The 22,641-nt window shown below is 40.1% G+C and overlaps 1 protein-coding gene across 1 annotated transcript in view; it reads right to left on the reverse strand.

The window, feature by feature from the left end:
* Positions 1-22,641, reverse strand: part of FAM107B (family with sequence similarity 107 member B) — a 203,837-nt gene that overhangs the window by 155,658 nt on the left and 25,538 nt on the right. The gene's annotated exons all lie outside the window — the stretch shown is intronic.

The following is a 22,641-nucleotide window of genomic DNA, read 5'->3' on the forward strand; positions in this document are numbered from 1 at the left end:
AACATTGTCACAGGCTTATTCTTTTTCACACTGATAAAATAACACATTATAGAGAGCTTGTCCAGACAGAAACTATTAGCACAAAATATTTTTGAGTCCCAAAAGGAAGAGTTTCCCTCACACTCACACAACCAGTATGCCCAAAACAAGCCCCTGTGCCTTGCACTGCTGGACTGTGTTGGCAAGACTGGAGTGTTGCTGTGGTGCAGAACCACCCTTCAGTGGAATCATCCACCCCCAGCCATTGTCTTACATCTTTTCAAGGCTAAAAGTGAAGGCCTAACTTCCGATCCTTGTGGGATATTGGCATTTGTGGCAGAGATATATAGTCATCCTCCAAATTTCATCATCCCTACCCCTATGTAGGATTGTTACTGGGAATGGCTACTCAGCTGCAGACTACATTTCAAGCAATTGAGAGCTGCTCTGGGGTTGAAATCGAACTAATGCAATGTCCATAGAACTGATATCACATCTTTGGCAGCTCATCACACTTGGTGATTCTCCTCCAAGATCTGTTGCCCTTTAAGCTGGATTATACTAACACGTGGGGAGACCTTGGCAGCCTGGTGCTGATAAGGACAAAGCCTCCATCACCCTGGACCCCTGAATAGCTGTGGACAGGTGACTATTCTGATGACCTCCTAACCTCCTGTCTCATGTGAGACAGAAACAAACTTTTGTGTTAAACCTCTGAAAGTTCACCATTTGTTTCATCAGCTAGCATTGCCCTCTTTGAGCTTTTCTCACTTTGACAAACCTTGAATATTTATATCATGGTAGGGGGAGAAAGTCTAAATAGTAAGATAAAAAAAGAGTGGGGGAAGCTGGCATGGTAATATGCATGCTAATCCTCTACCCGCAGCACCAGCATTCCTGCTGGAGGTCAGTCCTTGCACTGGCTGCTCCATTTCTGATCCAACTCCTCTATGGCCTGGGAAACAGCAGAGGATGGCCCAAGTCTTTGGGACCCTGCACCCATACGGGTGACGTGGAAGAAGCTCCTGGTTCCTGGCTCATGGCTTCAGACAGCTCCAATTGTTGCAGCTGTTTGTGGCGACGAACCAGTGGATGTAAGGTCTGTCTCTGTGTTTTTCTTTGTCTCTGTAAATATGCCATTAAAATAAAAATGATAAACATTTTTTTTAAATAGTGAAAGACATCTGATTCATTTTAGCTTCTAGGTTTGCAGAACTAAATTAACATGCTTGCATACATATTTATAGCCATATATTTATTCAGATGATTCCTGCCTAAGGAGTAATCATTGGTTGATTATTTAAATATACATTAAACAAATATCTACTACATACTAGGCACTATCTGGACAACACTGAACATACAAGTTAGTAAAATATCGTCCTTAACATCACAGAGCAGATATGAAATGCCAGCCAAGTTTCACAGATAAACGTGGTTTATCTCCTATGTGACACTGAATTCTGGGTCTGTTGTGAATTTTCCTGGTCAACTTCAGCAATTTTTGAGCATGTGCTGACATTTTCATTTTTCGGACAACATGTTCTGGATGAAAATATTAGACCAGAATTTTCTCCAGAAAGAAGAAACCAGCCCCAAAGAGTCTTCACACAAATTCCCCAAAACACAGGACAACAGAGGCTGGGGGAAGAAATGACAGTAGCTCATCACAGCTGCAGAGAGAAGACTCTAGATCCCAAGCAAGCAGACCCTAATGCCCTGGACTCCAAGGCCACTGGCTATGAGACGATGAAGCAAGGACATTTCTAAAACCATTTGAGAATGAAGCTTTAGTGTAAACACTTGCAGAATCAATCCAAAAAGCTTCCATTACTTCAAAGACTGCAGGGAAATAACACAGCTTTGAAGATAGTGTAAATGAAATAGAAACATATGATTTAGATTTCCATGGAAATAAACCCACTTCCACAGCAGGCAAGGAAAACAGCACCTGAGCACCAGATGCCTCTGCCTGGGGCTTTGTGTCGTTAAGCCCTCAAGCCTGCAGGAGGAGTTAAGATTCTCAGGTTTTTAACATCATTTTACCTCTATGCATAACAAGGCTCATTGGACTGCTTAGGAAACCTGGCTGAAATTTTCTAAAGCCTAGTGTCTCTGCTTGCAAGTAAATATGTGGATCTTTGGAGGGAAGAAGAAGAAAGGAGAGAGGAATGGAGAAAGAATGGCCTGTTTCCTCATGAGAAAAGGTATACTATCTTTCACAACGGCTTTTATGTTCAACCAAAGCAGCTTTCAGTCTTTCTTGTGCTGCTGTATCGTAAACTAAACATTTAAACAACCAACATATATCCATGTGCTGTAGATCATGCTCTAGCTTGTATAATCTGGCCTCAGAACTCTCACAGATAATGATACTAAGAGAGTAGGAATAGTCCAACATGGCATTTAGGGGGTGGACCTAGTGGGAGCTCCTTAAGTTACTGATGCAATGCTCTCATAAAATAACCTTCATGAGAGGGTTTTTGCAGAAGCCTGAGTGGAACCCACTGTCTCTCTCTGCTTTCTGGCTCACCAGATGATGCTCTGTCTACACACATGACAGCACTGTCATCCAGTAGTCTCAGCAAACACCAAACGAACAGGGTTGACCAACCTTGAACTGGAACTTTCATATCTGTAAGTTCCAATAAACTTGTTATATTTAGTAAGTCTGCTTCCCCATGTATTCTGTTGTAGTAGAAAAACCTGACTAGTACAAGCTAAAAAGTCTTGTCAGATCCAGTAACTGGTAAAGATGTTATTCTCTACTGGAAGATGGTCACATTATTGCTGTATCCTAACATGATGGCAGAAGGAAGGTGAGAGGGAGGGAGGAGGAAAAAAGCAAAGGAGAGAGAGAATGAGAGAGAAGGGGAAAAATCCTTCAGTGTCTCTTCTTATAATAACACGAATTCCATCATGAGATTTCTACCATCATGTCTTCATTTACACCTAACTACTTTCTCAAATCCCACTTCCTAATAAGATCACATTGGATGTGAAAGCTTCAGTGCAAGATACTTGCAGTGCTGCAAGCACTGAAATTTGGGGGAAAGGAAAAGCATGAAAATGGTAAGTGCATTTCTTCTTACAACTGAGTTTGATGGTTTGCTTTGTGTTCTTGCCTCAAAGCTGAGTTTGACAAGCTCAACAGGATCACTAGGCTTTGAAGGAAGAACCAAAGTCTTAGCATAGGGCAGAATGGAATCAGACTTGAAAGATAATCAAATCTCTACAGTTACGTTTTTAGATAATACCGCAAGGCTAAGAACAAAGTTGTCGTAGTTCCCTCAAGAATGAAAATGTGTAACTATGTGGCAGCTAGAAATCTATACAACCAACTTGATGCAAGTGGCTCAACTACACAAGTAGTACTGGCCAAAAGGACCAGAGCCAACCGAATGACTCTTTCATGTTTCCCAAATTATCAACTGCTCTCTGATGCTTTCCCCATAAAGGGGTTCTTTAAATTCTGACCTTTCTCTAATCTTCCAAAACAGAAATGCACTGTTTGAGAAATACTATCATCATGCTTTGGGCTTCAGTCTCAGTGTCAAAGAGATGTCTCTTTAATCTCTTGAATTTGAACTGTTACAGAATGTTCTAGTCTGGACTTCCAAACATCAGCAGCTGTATATTCGTATTCTAGGATTTCTTCCAAAGCCCCATACTACCAGGATAGTGAGCTGGAACTGCCACACAAGTAATATCTTATAGAAGCAGCCTTCAGTAGATGATTTATGGAAGCAGCATATAAATTCTGCAACTCCCACATTCCTACTATATGAGGATTCTTTCTAAAAAAGATTCATTTATCCTTCTAATTGGAAAGGCAGATTTACAGGAAGAAAGACAGAGAGAAAGATCTTTCATTTGCTGGTTCACTCCCCAAGTGGATACAATGGCCGGTGCTGAGCTGATCCAAAGCCAGGGGCCAGGAGCTTCCTCCGGGTCTCCCATGTGGGTGCAGGGTCCCAAGGCTTTGGGCCATCGTCTACTGCTTTCCCAGGCCATAAGCAGGGCGCTGGAAGGGAAGTAGAGAACCCGGGACACAAACCGGTGCCCATATGGCGAGGACTTTAGCCACTAGGCTACTGCGTCAGGCCCAGTATAAGAAAATTCTAAAGCATGTTTTACATGTGTCTCAGAGTTTGCCCGTGGTATCAAGCTCTAGTTGTCTATGTGGTAGCTGACTTAGAAAGGCTTCCCTTCTGAGAATCACTTTCCCACTCTCCCAGTGGGGCTTCTGGGGAAAACCACTAAAATCAACACCAAAGCACTTGCATTTCCACACCTTAGCAGCATACCTCACTCCTTAATTTAAGTAAGAACCATTACCGTGATTTCAGGAAGTTCAGGATAAATAGAAAAGTTCTAAGCATATGAAAAAGATGAAATACACCCTAGTAACAAATTCTTAAATCCTAAAGTATAAAGAACTTAGGTAACTATACTGTCATCAGCAACCACTAATGTATTCTTTCTGTTTCTCGCTCTCTTCCCTTATTTCTTCCCTCTTTTGACTTATTCATGGCCACTTGTACTCATACATTTATGAAGCATGGAATTCCATTAAGTAATAAAAACCTCTTGCCCAACCAACATAAGAATTGTGAGTTAGGTGGATATCCGAGATCTGGGTTCAAAGCCATGATTTGGGTCATATTTGGATCTTCTAGATCAATAGCATTTACATCATTTTATTTACCTAAAGTTTTGCCATGAATCAAAACCCACTAAAATTAAAGTTTTTTGTTTTTTTAAAAAAGCCACTAATTATCTCCCCCCCACTTTGGTTATTTATTTCTTTATTTCTAGTATGTGGCATGGGTGTGTACACCCATTTTTCTTAATTACCAGTTACGGAAGTCATAACTTTTGCTAGTAAAGTCAGTGGGAAACATAAAGACAAAACACACTGAATTAAAGTGAAGCAAAAAGGATAGAGAAATACTCCTAGGGTACCTATTTCAAGCAGTGCATAAGTCCAGCTAGGCCAGAGTGATAATTTAGATGTATACAGTAGGGTGTGTGGGGGTAATGTAAATATTCTGTCATTTATAAAAGGGTATGGGAGCATCTGAAGTGGTTCTGAAACAAATCCCTAAGGCTATGGAGGGATAACTATGCACACACTGCACAAAGCAGGAAAGATCACAACAGAGCCAAAGGGTATAGGAGGAGTCATGGAGTCATAGGGTCAGGGTCATAACACCATGGACCAGTGACTTTTAGACTCAACTTCCTGGTAATCATGCTGGGAACATTAAAAAAAAAAAAACTATAACGTCTGGGTCCAATTCCAGAGATAGGAACTGAACTGTCTTGACATATGGAATAAGTATCAGCATTTTCCAAAATTCTCCTGGGTGATTCTGATGTAAAACCATGACTGAGAACCACTGATCTATGGTGAAGGAAACCCAAACCAGCAACTCACTGTGATAAAAAGGTCAAGGAATACTCATACAGGACCACCAGCATGGTTGGAAGACCAGGGGCAGAGAATGTGGAGTGTTTGAGGAACTGAGGCACCTGAGGAGAACACAGGGAAATGGTTGATGGGTAAGTGGGTGTCAGATCAACATGGTGGCCTGCTGTTTCGTAGCAACCCTGAAGGATCCTAACCAGTGACAGAATCTGATTCCTGTTGAAAAATATTCTGGGAACATTCATTACAAGCTTGTCTCCTGTGGTTCTTGCAGCCAAAGGCCACTGCCTGCCTCACCCTTGGTGACCTCGGGACCTGCTGACAGGCCTAAACTCTGAGAACTGGCGCCTGAACAAGGACAGCATTACTTCAAGACACAAGACCTCAGGACTTTAGAAGAGGGACATTAGAACTTCAAAACTTCGGGACTTCCGGACCTAAGCTTGTCCCCAGTGTTTGTTGTGGCCAAAGAGCAACGTCGCCTCACCCTTGGTGACCTCAGGGCCTTGCTGGAAGGTCTAAACCCCCCGAGAACTGGCACCTGAATAGACATCTGAAGAGTTTGACAGTTTGAGACTTCATCAGTTTGAGGACATCAGGACATCAGGATTTCAGAACATCAGGATTTCATGACTTAAGACTTCAACACATCAGACCCTCAGGTCTGCAGGACTTCAAGACACCAGTTAAAATTTGAGTGAGGCCCCTGCCCGGTGTGTGGGCTCCACTTCCCGCCCAGTTTACAGCTCTCACCCTGGTGTGCGGCCCCCGCTTCCGGCCAGGTTTATGGCTCTTGAGTGTGTGGGTTCCGATTCCCGCCAGGTTTTGGATAGCCCCAGTCTGTGGGCTGTGTTGTCAAATCTGGGTTTGTGTGCTTTGGTCTCGCCAAAAGATGGGTAATCCTGGTTTTTGTTTTGAGATTTTCACCCTTTGGTTGAGTTTTTGTGTTAGAGGATATTTACTTCTTCGTGAAGTTCTTGGAGCATGTGTCTTTTGCTTTCTAATAAAGCTTCACCAGTTCGTATCTGCCTATGCCAGCCTGTGCGACCAGGATGTTCTTCACATTTGCCTTTGGTTTTGGTGGGTGTTATTCCTTTCTTTGTGAAGAGAACATTTTTAAGTATCATTTGTAAGGCAGAGCGAAAGAAGAGACAGAGGCACAATGACTATTACTGAACATTTCCTTGCAAAGGAACAAAAGACTTTGCCAACTCAGAGTTAACTGAGAAAGACATCAAGAAGATGGGGGATACAGAATTCATAAAACTCATTATAAATCTTCTTACCAACAATGAGGAACACATACAGGAGTTCAAGGAATTTAAGGACTATTTCATACAGAAAATAGCAATACTGAAACAAAATCAAGCAGAATTATTGGAATTGAAGAACACAATGGAGCAAATTAAAAATTCAGTGGAAAGTCTCAATAATAAAATCAAAGAGGGAGAAGAAAGAATCTCAGAAATGGAAGATATTTCTTGTCACCATGGATAAACAAGGAAAAAGCTGGAAGCTGGATTAGCTGGGTCAAGCTAAAAAATGTATTCAAGAGTTAAGAGACACTATTAAAAACCAAACATAAGAGTTTATGGGAGTTCCAGAAAGTGCAGGAAGAGAAGTTGGATTTAAATATGTATTGAATGGAATGATAAAGAATATGGAGAAAGAATTGGAAAACATCATCCAGGAGGGGCATAGAACTCCCAACAGGCTTGAGCAAAAATGATCTTCACCATGACACTTGATAATCAAGCTCTCTTTAATTGAACATAAAGGAAAAATCCTTACATGTACACGTGAAAAAAAAAAATCAATTGGCATAGAGGAAAAACAATCAAACTCATAGCTGTCCTCTCTTAGGAAACCACAGGCCAAAGGAAATGGAGCAACATATTTCAGATTCTAAAAGGAAGGAATTGTCAGCAAAGAATAATGCACTCAGTAAAGCTTTCTTTGGCTTTGAAAATGAAATAAAATACTTTCACAATAAAAAATTGTTCCCACAAACTTTTAACTTACAAAACTAAAAGAGGTTACAATGACTCATAATCCAGCGATCTCTTAACTTACACATTAGAAAAAGCATGCTTAACTTGTTTCTAAAATGTCACTGATGATGTGTTGTCATGGAACTCAGATATCTGGCAATTCAGATGTAAGAATGATCGCTTGGAAATTTTTTAGCTCTTTCATCAAGTCTTTTAGCCTCTTCTTATTTCACTTAGTTTGATTGTTAATGCAAACTGTATCACATCTATTTTGAAAATTTTTGAGAGTTGTCCTTGATAACAGATATAAAATGCTAAGCATTGCACATCTTGATATATGAAAAGCAGTTAACAAAACATTATAGTGTTGGCATCATTCATTTCTCTTTTTCTAAAATTCTGTATTTTGTAACTGAGAAAATATAGATCAATTTCACACAGTTTCTATAGATTAGAAATGGCTTTGATTTGAAGTGTTTATTGACCATTAGCTTTTAGGGATTTCCCCTTTTATTTTGGTTTGTGTATTACTTAAAATGTATGGAAGCATCTTTTTATTAATTTAATTGCACATATCATCATTTAATTAATAAATTCTGTGTATATGCAAATAGGCAGTACTAACATCCTGATTTATTAGGATTAAAGAAAGCCAGGTTATCTCTTACATTTAATTAATAACCAGACTCATATTAAAACAAATGATTAAAAAGAGTATCACAAGCTAACTAAGCATATGTGGAATGGCAACACTCTGAAGAAATCATGTGTACATTGATTGTAAGATAAATGATGTATCTTTGTTATTTTAACTGTTATAAATTTGCAAACTTTACACATCTCTAAGTGAAAATAGGTCAGTGTAAACAGAATTTCCTTGTGCTATTCATATATTATTTAAAAATTAAATAAAAATATATATTGTTTGGTGAAAAAAAAGAAAAATATTCTGGCATCAGTGTGGGAAGGATTGTTACAGACAAAACTGAATGTGGAGTGGCTACTGCAGTAGACCAATGAAGAAACTCTGTCCTAAACCTACGTGATCAATATTCCCAGTTTACCAGAAATATTGTGATTTTGGCCTTGAAAGTCCTATGTTATGGTGTCTCAGTCCTGGGGAAACCAGGACAGCTAAAAACCATACCAATACCACAGTAGTTGTCACAAGATTGAAGCCAAGGAGAGAGATATTAAAGATGAAAGAGGCAGAGTTTACCTGAAGGGTAACTGATAGCAGGAAAGGAGCAAGACCACTCCCTCCCTCTGGCTTGAGCAACTTGAGGGTGATTGCTGTCATCATAACTGGGACATTGCAGATGCGAATGGGGTGCAGTGAGGTCACAGACAAACATTACAGGCTTATTTTGAACCTGCTTACTTTAAGGCCAAAAATGGATAATGGCATCTAAATGTCAATCAATCTATTAATTCATTTACTGATCATTTGCTAAACCAGATACTGAAAATATAAGAAAGGATACATGTCATTATGAAACACACAGTCCAATAGAGGAGAGAGGGTAGGTCAATAATTACACAAGGAGTTATTTTTCAAATATCCTTTTGCATATGCTTCTCTATATTTTGAAAGATTTATTTATTTTTATTGGGAAAAACAGATTTTATAGAGAGAAGGAGAGACAGAAAGATCTTCCATCTGCTGCTTTACTCCCCAAGTGACTGTCACAGACGGAGCTAAGCCAATCCACAGCCAAGAGCCAGGAGTCTCCTCTGGATCTCCCACGTGGGTGCAGGATCCCAACGCTTTGGGCCATCCTCTACTACTTTTCCATGACACAAGCAGGGAACTGATGGAAAGTGGAGCATTTGAGACACAAACTGACACCCATATGGGATCCCAGTGTGTGCAAGTTGAGGATTTAGCACTGGGCCCCATATCTTTCTCTTTTCTGACTATTTGATCCCCTTGTAAATACCACTGCATATAAAAGCAGAATATCTGTTTTCCTTGGGACAATACCAGTTTGTACCTTCTCTTCCAATACAACTGTTAACAATTCATTTCACTCTCAGATGTGCCCCAGTTTCCCTGTCAAGTATGTAATGACCTAACTATAACTACCCTCTCTCCATCACCTCAATCACACTATTGATTTTCTATCTTCATTTTCTTACAGCAACTTGCTTCGCACAGAGATCATTGTTCAGTGAGAATTGACTTTGTCCTGCACAATCCATGAGCAAAAGCAAGGAAATGAAGCAAATTTATCTCTCCACTCTATAAACCATTCTCTCCCTGAGATTGACAATTAATCAACTTGTCAAAGAGGCCTCGTGTGGAGTGGGAAGATATTGATTGGACCAGGCGTCTGAAGAACTGCTTTCGGTGGTGGCTTTGCCATTTACTAGGTGTCATTTCACATACTGAAGCTCCAATAAGCAGCAGTATTTTCAAAATAGGAATAATAGGATCCACCTGGAATATTTTAAAGAGCTTTTTTGGAAATCAAAGATATATGAAAATATTTAGGAAGTATAAAGTGCCACATAAATATTAGGTACTCTAAATACAAAAATAGAATGCCTGTGTTATAACTATGTTATAGTTGACATAGTTAATACACAATATGGTGCTTGCTGACAAGAACATATAATGTTTGTGTCTAAATTAGAAAGATGTAGAAGGAATGCACATTATTAACAATGACAAATTATCTACCCCATGACACATATTTTTAATAATATTATGTATAATTAAATATTAAACATTCAAAATAATAAAATATTCCAATTTGATAGTTTGTACAATAGTTCAGTTATTCAAAATGAACTATTCTTGCCATTATTCTAATTTCAGTCTCAGAAAAGAATAAAACCTTCACAGCTAAAATCCTGGATAAGATGCCAGCATTCACATTGGACTACCTACATTCAATTCTGGGTTCCTGCTTTCAGTTCTAGCTTTCTGCCAATGATGACCCTGGGAGACAGCAATGATAGCTGAAGCGATTGGGTTCCTGCCACTCACATGAGATACTTAGGTGGAGTTTCTGGCTTCTGTTGGGCCAGCTCTGGCAATTTTTGACATCTGAAGGGTAAGCCAGCAGATGGGAATTCTCTTTCTCTCTCTCAATATTTAAAAATTCAAAAAGAATATAAGCTAAGTACATGGAGCCAGTCTCATCTACTTTTTCAAAATCAAATTACTTCCACAAACAGTCTAATACATCTGATATTCTTTAATACGGATCATATTTTATTTTATTTTTATCTATATCATATGCAAAAGCACTAAACTATTAACAAAATACTATCAAGGTTTTTTTTTAAGATTTTTATTTATTTTTATTACAAAGTCAGATATACAGAAAGGAGCAGAGATAGAGAGGAAGATCTTCCATCTGATGATTTACTCCCCAAGTGAGTGCAATGGCCAGCGCTGTACCGATCCGGAGTCAGGAGCCAAAAACTTCCTCCAGGTCTCCCACGTGGGTGCAGGAACCCAAGGCTTTGGGCCATCCTCGACTGCTTTCCTACGCCACAAGTAGGGAGCTGGATGGGAAGTGGAGCTGCCAGGGTTAGAACCGGCACCCATATGGGATCCCGGCATGTTCAAGAGGAGGACTTCAGCCACTAGGCCACGGTGCTGCACCAGCTATCAAGTTTTATATAAGACTGACTAAGGTTATATGTTAAGTAAAAATTATACACAACAAAATGATATTGCTTTACCATTGACAACCAACTAATTTTTATATTAGGACAGAGCAACAAGTCTGTCATAATCAGGAAATTACACTAGCAAATGAGAAACACAACACAGAGGTCTTGAAATGTTAGAATAAATGTACATAGCACTGCAACAAGTTGTTTATAATGATGATAAGGGGAACTATGGCTAATTTAGCTCCTATTTCCTAGCAATTTTTTTTGCAACCCAGAGAGATAGGTTTTATTAGTGAAAAATCTGTGGCTTACACAGGTTGTGTAACTTGCTCACGATTAAGCAACAAGATAGAGGCTGAGGCAAGATTCAAGTCTGTCTCAACATCAGAGCTCACATCCTTTCCAGAAAACCACACTACTGCTTATCACCATTTTCTTTTTCACAAGACTCATAATTTGCCTATGTTAACTGTACAAACGCTTAGGATGTAATCTCAGTGAAAGTCCTTGGAAAATTCCAGGTCACCTAGCTCTTAAGGAGGATTCTCAGGGTGCCAACTAGTGCCAAACTAAGGTTGTTATCACTTGTACCACTGAATTGAGTAAGTGGACTGCTAGCCATGCCCACATAAAGTTGGGACTTCCTTCAATAAAACCTCTTTCAACTGACAACAATGCTAATCAATGTGTAATTGGACTAAAATGTTAACGAGAATAAATGTCCTGCCATACACACAGAATGAAAAATTCATTTTTTTCATGCCTTGTTTAGTTATAGAAGGAAATGTCAATTGAAGGACGAGCTTCAACATCAAAATAATAAAAAGGCACAATCCAATAACACTTTCCTTATACTGGATCATCCTGACTTGCAGGAAATCAGAAGCATTTACTAAATAATTTTGGAAATGACTTTTAAGAATGAGCAGCCCCGGGCTCCAAAGCTTATTGCCCATTTCCATTGCTCAGGCTTAGAGATAATTTAAGCCTGTATATTTAATATTACTCCTGGCATTCTCTTACAGTTTGTGATTTTTAAATGGTTTTTTTCTCTGCTACCTTAGTAATGAAATGGAGTGAGTGCAGTTTTAAAATCCCTGCCAAGCAACCAAATTAATCTACGTAATCTCCTGTGGCACATGGGAGCCCATCTGTTCCAGCTTAATCTTCCAAGTCAACAAACTTTGAGGCAGCAGAATAAGCTACTGCACATGTCTGGTGTCCAGCAAGATGTCACCCACCTAGTGTGCCAAGGCTTCTACTGCAAAATTGGGTTATACTTTATTGTCCAGTTGTTCTAAGGTCTTGTGCATCAAATGGGCTTTCGTGTTAGGCCAGATACTCAAGTTAGAACTGTTTCAAGATGGTCTTGGCTAAAAGCAAAGTGATAGACAGCAAATGACTCCTCAGGCTGCCTGCCCAGTAAAGAAGAAACCCAGATTCATTAAATGATTAACAAGAAAGTTTGAGGCTGAAGATTAAACTCTCAAATAATTCTAGAAATATTTTTCCAAGATTGTACAGGGATAAGGCGTTGGAGTGTATTCTTCAGGGAGCCCAAGAATTTAAGGCACAAGATGAGTGTTCCAAAGAAAGGTGATTCTCTAGCTTCTCCAGGTGGTTATAGAATCTCTGTCTAGAATATATAGCACAGTTAACATCCAATACTTGGATATTACTCTAAATTGCCCAAAATGGTATTTTATTTATATGTTATATATACTTTACTATCACATATGTAATCATATTTCCATTATGACACATAATATATGTCATAACTATATTATCAGCATTGGTACAGGAAACCTATGAAGAAGGAAGGGCATGCTTTTAAGATGAACATAATAAAATAAGTCTAAGAGATCTTACTTATAAAGCCTGGAGAAAGGTGGTGAGGCAAGGAAAGTAGGTACAAATAACAAAAATGGAAGACCTCAAAGAAGAAATCACTCTGGCAGAGCCACTACATCATCTACTTTTAAAATATATTATGTCACCCAGTCCTAAAGTGGACACAGTGAAAGCAACCTGGGAAACTGCCAACTTTATTCTCTAGTTCCAAGTTTTTTTTAAAAAAGCCCATTGAAAGGATGTGATTGGGCCCATGCCAATGTCAAGAGAGAGACAGCGCTGAGGCACACAGGTGGAATCCCAATTTGTATTCTAGCATATTGCTCATGAAAGTTACAAGGGGGCCATTTGTCAGCTCGTTTTTCAGCAGCCCTCTAATAATGTGCACAGTACATCCCACTTTAAGTAATAAGCCAAACCAACTGGAGTAGATTTCTTATAGAATCTTAACTGAGGCCCCATTCCATTTTATATTCTTCAATTCCTAGTGCACTAAACTGAATGAATTGGGTAAACACAGTAAATCTGCTGCCAAAAGAAAAAGAAAGCAAAAAGCATTAATATTCAATTTTCCCTCATTGGTCCTATAAATCAATGCTATCTTCCAAATCACAGACACACTAAAACCTTTACTAAGCACAAACATAAATCATTAACTGATCATTTCCAAAAAGTTAATTTAATTCTAGCCAGGAGTAAATCTCACCAGGATTTATTTCCACTCACAAGCATATGATATTATTTCAGGAGAATCAATGCAAGGTTTTTGAAAGGGTCATCTTTAAAACAGACGCTCAATGACCATAAGGTGGTATATATCACCATTAGCATGCAGAGTGAACTGTGCTGTAGGGAACCTACTGCAGCCAGCACCAGGTGGCCCTGTTTGGCATTCTGGAGAAAGGCCACTTACCAGGCCTCACTGCCTGAGGAAGAGGGAGGGCTGTGAAGTTCTGTGGACTCACAGGAGGTCAGGGAATAGGGAAGGAGGAATGAAGGAGGCAAGTAAGCAAGTGAACTCAGAGGAAATATTGGAGTGTGGGCGAACCAGAAATCCTCTGAACATTCTGAGAGGAAACAGGCTGTCCTGCACTTGGCCTCACAATGGGCCCTTACGTCTGGTTCCCATGGGTTCTCTGTTACTCAAGTATTACAGAGTTGGAGTCAACCTGGTATAGGTATAGGAGCTAGAGAACAGGGAGAAGAATGAAGAAAAGAATTCCCTTTCAAGAGGAAAAACAAAACAAAAACCCACTACATTTAGTCTCCATAGAGAAATTTAGAAAAATACCTTAAAATAAATCACTTCACCTAACTGAAAATGCTTCCCAAAATAGCATGCCAGCCCAACCCACCAGTGCTGTTCCCTGCAGCCATTACCTAAGCTACCCTAATGCATAGTTTAATTCCCAAATGAAAATGCAATTATGACACCTGACTTGTGGAGATGTCACAAAATGTCTTGGAACAAAATATTTTCATAGACAAAAGCTCTGTCTTTAGGTATTTTTCTCCTCTGACACTTGGCTAGACCTACCCTTGTGGGCATTTACCATGTGCAAGCACTATGAGGAACATATCAGTGTTTATATATACACAGGTTCAGTGACCTGGAAGGAAGATAACCCCATTCTATAACTAAGGAAGCTCACATTCAGGAAAATTATACCACCTGCCCATAGTCACAAAGTAATAATGGCTACATAGGCCCTGAACCCCCATCTGATTCAAGAGCCCAGATCATCTTAAAATCATCTTAAATTATATAAGATAAAGTAACCCAAGTATAGAAATTTTTTGCAATTGAGAGGGAAAAGTTAAGGTGTATTTCTGAGTAGACTTGGAATTATCCATGCCACTACTGAGTCTATCTGTTTATATAGAAAATCGATTACCAGCTAGGAAGTGATATTAGTAAGGCCAGGCCCTTCCTTCTGACCACAGCAAAATCCCTTAACTACGTTAGATCTCTTTGAATCTTATCTATAAAGTGAGCTGCTCTCTCAGGGCCCCTTCAGATTTAAAGACTCCCTTAGGAGTACCAGCACTAGCCTATTTCTGAGTAGCCTGAGTGAAGCATATCACATGCCACCTAAAAAAAAAAAAAAAAAACCAGGTTAGAAGGGTAAACACAAAACGAGGTCAGCAGTACCTACAGGACTGCCTGTAGGACTAGAGACCTCAAAGTGTCCAGACATTAAAAATAACAAATGAAAAAAAAAAAAAAAAGAATGAGGGCTTGGTGTGATAGCCTAGTGGCTAAATCCTGGCCTTGCATGTGCCAGTATCTGATAAGGGTGCCAGTTTGTGTCTGGCTGCTCTGCTTTCCATTCAGCTCCCTGTTTGTGGCCTGGGAAAGAAGTAGAGGATAGTCCAAAGCTTTGGGATTCTGCACCTGTGTAGGAAACCAAGAAGCTCCTGTCTCCTGGCTTCAGATTGGTTCAGCTCTGGCCATTGTGGCCACTTTGGGAGTGAACCAGAAAATGGAAACTCTCTGTCTCTCCTTCTCTCTGTAGATCTGCCTTTCAAATAAAAATAAATAAATCTTTTTTTAAAAATGAATTATACCCATTGGGCTTTTTTTTTTTTTACAAATTATATCAAAGTACTAGTTTATAACTTATAGTTGAAAACAACTAATTAACTTCCAGTTTGGTGGATAAGGGATTTGGAAAGTCCTCATCTGGGCTGTTTAATTCTGATGCAAATGCATGAGCTGGGGTGGCTGGGGTGGAAGGAGATCTTTTCAAAATGGTCTCATATCCACAAATCAACAGCTTTGCCTCATGATGGTTCATCCTTCTTGGGTCCCTCCTTGTTGTATAGACTACTCTCTCCAGTTCGATGGTCTAAGGGTGGTTATGCTAACAAGATAGTTGGCTCCTAAAAGACCAAAACAGGTATTGGCTGCCCTCTTAGAGGTTAGGTCCGGAAGTAGGATAATGTTTCTTCCATCACACTCTCTTGTGCAGAACAATTACTCTGTGGTCCAGAAGAACTGGTACTGGCGCAGTCGTGTAGGAAGTTAATTCTCCACTTGAGGTGCCAGCAAACCATGTGCTGGTTCAAGTCCAGGCTGCTCAACTTTCTGATCCAGCTCCCTGCTAAAGGCCTGGGAAAGCAATAGAGAATGACTCCATTTGGGACACCCAGAAGAAGCCCCCTGGCTCCCAGCTTCAGACCAGTCCAGCTCTGGATGTTTTAGCCATTAGGGGAGCGAACCAGCAAATGAAAGATCTCTTTCTGTCTCTCCCTCTTTAACTTTAAAGTAAAAGAAATAAAACTTTTAAAAAAGAAGAAAATAAGAAGCCACATCTACGTCTCAATGGCAGGAACGCAAATCGGTCAGAATGTTCTATCTCAGTATCTGCTCAGTATCTTGCCAGGAAGAGCCCAGGTATCTGTTATGTATAGAGAAATCAGAATAATCTAGGACATAGAACTATACACACCCAGAAAGCAGAGCAGCCTCTGTGGACAGAATTAGCAACTATAGGTAAGGACAAAGTCGTTGGGCCTACCTAGCATCCATGATCCATCACCTAGGGTAATCGTTGTTCCTCTACTCCAAGCCATGGGTTTGGGCACAGGATAGATTTTATGCCGGGAACATGGGACTTGGGCCTGAACAATCATCATGAATACCCCGAAAAGAGCTGGGAACACAGTAGTCATTCACTGTGAGTGAATGGTGTTTCAGTCTTCTGATCAAGAGGATTATTTGATACAAACAGGATTCAAGGTTATGGTCTTGCTAGAGTAACTAGAAAGGAGTTGTTCTCATGTTGGATCTAGAGTTGTGGGCATGTAATCCCAGAGCCACTGAGACATCATGCAGTAAATTCCTGCATTAAACTTTTGTTGGCATAGGGGAGAGAAAAGCAGAGAAGATGCAAAGAACTAGACAAAGGCCTGATGACTTCATCTGACATTTAGCTAGGTTTAAAATGTTTGGCTAAATATCCCCAATCCAAAACATGAACAACACTAAGCATTAGTAAAGATATGGAGCACCAGGAACTCTCATTCATTCCTTCTGTGATTGCATACGGTGTAACCACTTTGCAACAAATCTGGTAGCTTCTCACAAAGATAAACTAAGCTTACCATATGATTCAGCATATTGTCTGTTATTTACTCAAATGAGCTAAAGCTTATATTTACTTTAAAAACTGTATTCATATATTTATAGAAGCTTTAATCCTAATCAGCAAAAGTTGAAAGCAACTAAATGTTTTTCAGTAGATTCATGGATAAACACAGATTGGTACCTGCAGATAATGTATTATTATTCAGTTATAAGAGAAATGTGGTTTCAGGCCACAAAATTACAGAGGGAGCAGGGTGAGCACCGTGGCCTAGCAAGCTAATCCACTGCCTATAGTGCTGTCACCCTATATCAGAGCTCATTTGTGTCCTGGCTGTTTCGTTTTGTTATTGTTGTTTTGTTTTGTTTAAGATTTATTTTTTTTTATTGGAAAGCCAGAGAGGAGAAAAGACAGAATCACTTCCAAACACTCCCCAAGTGGCCGCAACAGCTGGAGCTGAGCAGATTCAGAGCCTGGAACTTCTAGGTTTCCCACGTGGGTGCAGGATCCCAAGGCTTTGGGGCATCCTCAACTGCTTTCCCAGTCCACAAGCAGGGAGCTGAATGGGAAGCATGGCTGTCGGGACACAAACTAGCACCCATATGAGATCCCGGCATGTGCAAGGCGAGGACTTAAGCTGTAGACTACCACGCTGGGCCCAGCTGCTGCATTTTAGATCCAGCTCCCTGCTTATGGCCTGGGAAAGCAGCGGAGGATGGCTTAAAATCTTGAGCCCCTGGGAGACCAATAAAAGCTTTTCAGTTCCCGATTTCAGATTGGCCCAGCTTCAGTTGTTGCGCCATTTGGGGAGTGAACAAGTGGGTAGAAGGCCTTTCTCTTTGTCTCTCCTTATCTTTCTGTGAAATCTTCCTACCAAATGAGAAAAATATTCTTTAAAAAGATAGAGATAGCCTAAATACATGGTTTTAAGTAAAAGAAACCAGTTTGACAAGGCAATAGAGATTTAAAATACATTTTAACATATAAAATGGTCAAGACAATAAAATAACCAATAGGAACCAGAGGTTCAAAAGGGAGGGAGAAACAGATGGAATATGGATGAGTTTACAAGCAATGAAATTGTCATGTATGTTCCTGTAGGAATAGAGGGCAGATCACAAAATATTTTGCACTTGTCAACATACAACCAAATGTCAACTATACACTTTTGTTAATAATATTAATAACCAATAATGGTTCATCAATGGCAAAGATATATCATACTACCGCCAGATGTTAAAATATTAAATACTTGGGGGCAGGGAGAGTGATAAGACAGAGCAAATGGAGATTATCTGTACTTTTTTCGTGTAAACCTGAAATTGCTTTTAAAATTTCTATTTAAAAACAATAAAGAGTTCCAGTATCAGTTCTCATACAGCTATGCTTACAGTCTATTCCATGGATTATTAAAGGAAGGTCAATTCATTTCTTTTTTGACTGAAGCAAGCTTAGGTTAGTTTCTGTCACTTGTAATCAAAAAGTCCCCAAAGGTTCTGAGAAGATATGTTTGGTGGTCAAAAAACAGCAGGTGAAAACCACAGAGGACCTCAGTGAGCCCTGGGAGCCATCCATGGGGATGTTAGGTGTCCCAACAAATGGGCAGCACAAGAAGGTGGACCTATTGCTTCTGCAGTAAGAGAAGAGGCAAGCCAGGCAACAGACAAAATGAGTGTCAGGAGAGGCTGAAGGGGCAGGACTGCAAGTTAGAAAAGGGAGAGTGGAGAAACCAAGGCAACAGTGAAGGTACTGCATGGTTATCAAAACAATCTGACCAAGGGAACAAGGCAAAAGTCAAGTATCAAGAAATCGATAAGGTTTGAAATATCACATCAGGGATGCCTTAAATCAGGAAAAAAATTCTAAGTTTTGAGTTAAAGAGCATCCACTCACTGTTCAATAAAAAAAGATTTAAGAGAAAGCACTTAGAGAAAAGGGGCAAATCTTTGCTCTAAAATGAATACAGATCACCTCTGTCCAACCAAGCACAAACTGCAGGTCTGAGCCCCGAGGAGAGTCTACTTTAACACAATCATTGAAAACCCATGAACTCGTCAAACCTGATCACCGCACTATCTTATCTTTTTCTGATGTTCCATATTATAAGATAGTATTTCATCCACTCTTCTTTCTCAGCTTTCTGCATAAATTTTGTCTATTAAATAGGTGCTACCAAATCATCTGCAGATAATGCTTTATGCTGTTGCTCGAAAGAGGCAAAGGCAGGGGTATTAGCCTGGAAGTATTAATAAAGTGTGTTCTGGTGATAGAGCATACTAATACATTATATTATTGAATCTACCTGCAGTTAGCTCTTTCTACAGGCAATCAAATACATCCTCTTCTTTTTTATGATTTGGTTTTTGGTAAACTGATGGTCATCTTTAGCGTACTAGATGGAATATCTTAGTAATTCTATCCTTCCCTCCTTCCCTCAATAAGCCCAAAAATGCAACGTCACAAGACCCCCAGTATAGAGTAATCCAGACAAGATGATACCAAGTGACACCACAGCTCAGTATGATAAGAGAAGCTGGAAATGGGCAAATGTGTTCAATTTTAAGAAACAAGTGCTCTGAGGGCTCCCCCAGGGAACTTCTCGGATCATGCAGGGGAATTCTGAACCTCAACAGTGCCTCTAGTTGGATCTGTCTGCTGGGGTTTCAAACAACAATTCCATGAAAAAGAAAGTTTCACTGTTTTTCTTTAAAAACAAAACAAAACAAAACAAAACAAAACAAAAAAAACCATGCCATGCAAATCACTGCTTAAAACACACATGTTGGGGCCCAGTGCAATGGCCTCGTGCTGGAGTACTCACTATGAACATGCTGGGATCCCATATGGGCGCCGGTTCATGTCCCAGCAGCCCCACTTCCCATCCAGCTCCCTACTTGTGGCCTGGGAAAGCAGTCAAGGATGACCCAAAGCCTTAGGACCCTGCACCCACGTGGGAGACCCAAAGGAAGCTCCTGGCTCCTGGCTTCAGATCGGCACGGCACCGTCCATTGCAGTTGCTTGGGGACTGAACCATTGGACAGAAGATCTTTCACTCTGTCTCTTCTCCTCTCTGCATATCTGACTTTGTGATAAAAAAAAAAATAGATCTTTATGGGCCTGGTGCGATAGTGTAGTGGTTAAGGTCCTTGCCTTGCATGCCTGGGATCCCATATGGTTGCCAGTTCTAATTCCGGCGGCCCCACTTCCCATCTAGCTCCCTGCTTGTGGACTGGGAGAGCAGTCGAGGATGGCTCAAAGCCTTGTGACCCTGCACCTGCGTGGGAGACCTGGAAGAAGTTCCTAGCTCCTGGCTTCGAATTGACTCAGTTCCAGCCGTGGCAGTCACTTGGGGAGTGAACCATCGGATGGAAGATCTTTCACTCTGACTCTTCTCCTCTTTGTGTATCTGCCTTTCCAATAAAAAAAAAAAAAATCTTAAAAAAAAAATAAAATAGATCTGTAAATACACATGCTGACTCAAGATTCATGGTTCCTGAAATTGGGCAACAAAGAGGAACCCTTTTGGTCATGGTGTTCATTCTTTGAGTCAGTGGGAGCACTGGAACCATGACCACCCAACACTTTCTCAACTTCAGATACCCAGCTCATGAAGGGTGAAGAAGAGTTGATCTGGACTTACCTTCAAGGCTTGCTCACATTTCATGTCTCAATGAAGACTAATCTGTGTGGATCATACAGCATTATCAACATCCTCTAACAGGAATCCCCAGTGTCCTTTACCTCACACTATCCATTCCTCAATTATTTAATAATTATGCTCATTCTGGGAAAATCCAGTCTCAGTAAGGTCAGCAATCATTCTCATTGTTCACTCATGAACAACTAATGTGTCTTGGACTGGCACATTGGCTCAACTGGCTAATTCTCCACTTCCAAACACTAGCATCCCATATGGGCACAGGTTTGTGTCCTGCCTCCTCCTCTTCCCATCCAGCTCCCTGCTTGTGGCCTGGTAGAGCAGTGCAGGATGGCCCAAAGCCTTGGGATCCAACACCCTTGTGGGAGACCCAGAAGAAGTTCCTGACTCCTAGTTTCGGATTGGCTTAGCTCTAGCAGTTGCAGTCACTTGGGGAGTGAACCAGTGATAGAAGATATTTTTCTGTCTCTCCTGCTCTCTATAAAATCTGCCTCTCCAAGATAAATAAACAAAATCCTAAAAAAGAAAAAAAAACCTGGAAAATTAACTGTTTGTTACATGCTGGATAAGTTATTTCTCTTTTCTTCCTTGGCCAACGTGGCAGTAAAAGGAGGATGACATATATTCAAAACCAGCATCTACCTTGTCACAATGCTAGAAAAGTAGGAATAACCAGATCTTAGCAATTCCTCCCTGGATCTTTTATCACCCCCACAGCCCCTGACCTTTTTCATTTGTTCTCTTATATAGCTTCTTTGTAGCTTTTTGTATTTCTCTTCCCCACTGTCCAATGCTCTCTCTCCTCTGGTTACCATAATCATCCTGGTCACCACTCTATGGAAACAACTTTCATAACGGACAACAATGACATTTTTTTCTCCCAAAATCAAATACACACACACCTTTCTGCTCACTCTTTAAAATTTTCTCTTCCTTTGGCTTTCATACTCCACTGAGTTTCGTATTAACTGTTCGTTTAACCATTCTTTATTTTTTCACAGGCTCCCTTCTGAAAATGCCTAGGACACCCACACCCACATGCTATTGTGGACTTCTTCCCTGTATTCATTCTACACAGTTCCCCTGTATGAGATGAGCCTTTTTCATGACTTCGCAGTTGACCAAGACATTGATGATCTTCCACACCTACTCCAGCTTGGCCTACTTCCCTGATATTCAGATCTGTATTTTCTTCTGACAACCAACTATCTTTACTCAAGTACCACAAAGATGGCTCATTCAATAATCCCCAAATCAAACACATCCACTCTCTTTCTGAAATCTATGATAGCATTTTCCATCTAATTGCCCAATCCATTAAGCTAGAAGTCATCTACAGCGTCTGCCAAGCATGTCTCTTTTAATCAGTTACCCAATGCTGTGAACCCTGTCTGCAAACCATGTCTTAAATAACATTATTCTTGAATTTCTGTGGCATTATTGCTTCCCTAGATCCCTGTGATAACTTAACTAATCTCCCTACCTCCATCTTGTGAGTGATTAATCTGCCACTATGAAGTCATATTTTCAAGATATTTTTCCTTGAATTTCCCTTAAAATTCACCATAATCTTTAGTATCAAGTCCAAACTGCTAATAGGGCATGCAAAGTTTTATTATCTATCTTTACCTATTCTGGCTGATCACCACCAGGTCCCTCCTTGCAAACTTTTGCGGCCACAGAGTAGTTCTTCATGAGACACACTCACTCTACTGGCAATTCACATATGCCCCTCAGTATTTATGTGTCACCTCTGATAAGGTACTTTACTGCATATCTGCCAAAGCTTTCACTAAGACCATTCTCATTTTGTTAATTACCCATCTCCACAACTAGTAGACTTCTTAGAAGAAGAGTATTCTTTTTATCTTCATATTCTCAGAGTAATTGCAGGGTCTGGTTCTTAAGAAGTGTTTAATAAATGCAGGTTGATTGAATGAATGTCCTCAATCTGAGAATCATTGTATTGGGAACACTATTAGCTATAACAGAGGTTACATGATATCTGCCATT

Source organism: Ochotona curzoniae, unplaced genomic scaffold, assembly GCF_017591425.1.
Source record: "Ochotona curzoniae isolate NIBS_2020 unplaced genomic scaffold, NIBS_Ocur_1.0 scaffold_4683, whole genome shotgun sequence".
NCBI lineage: Eukaryota > Metazoa > Chordata > Mammalia > Lagomorpha > Ochotonidae > Ochotona > Ochotona curzoniae.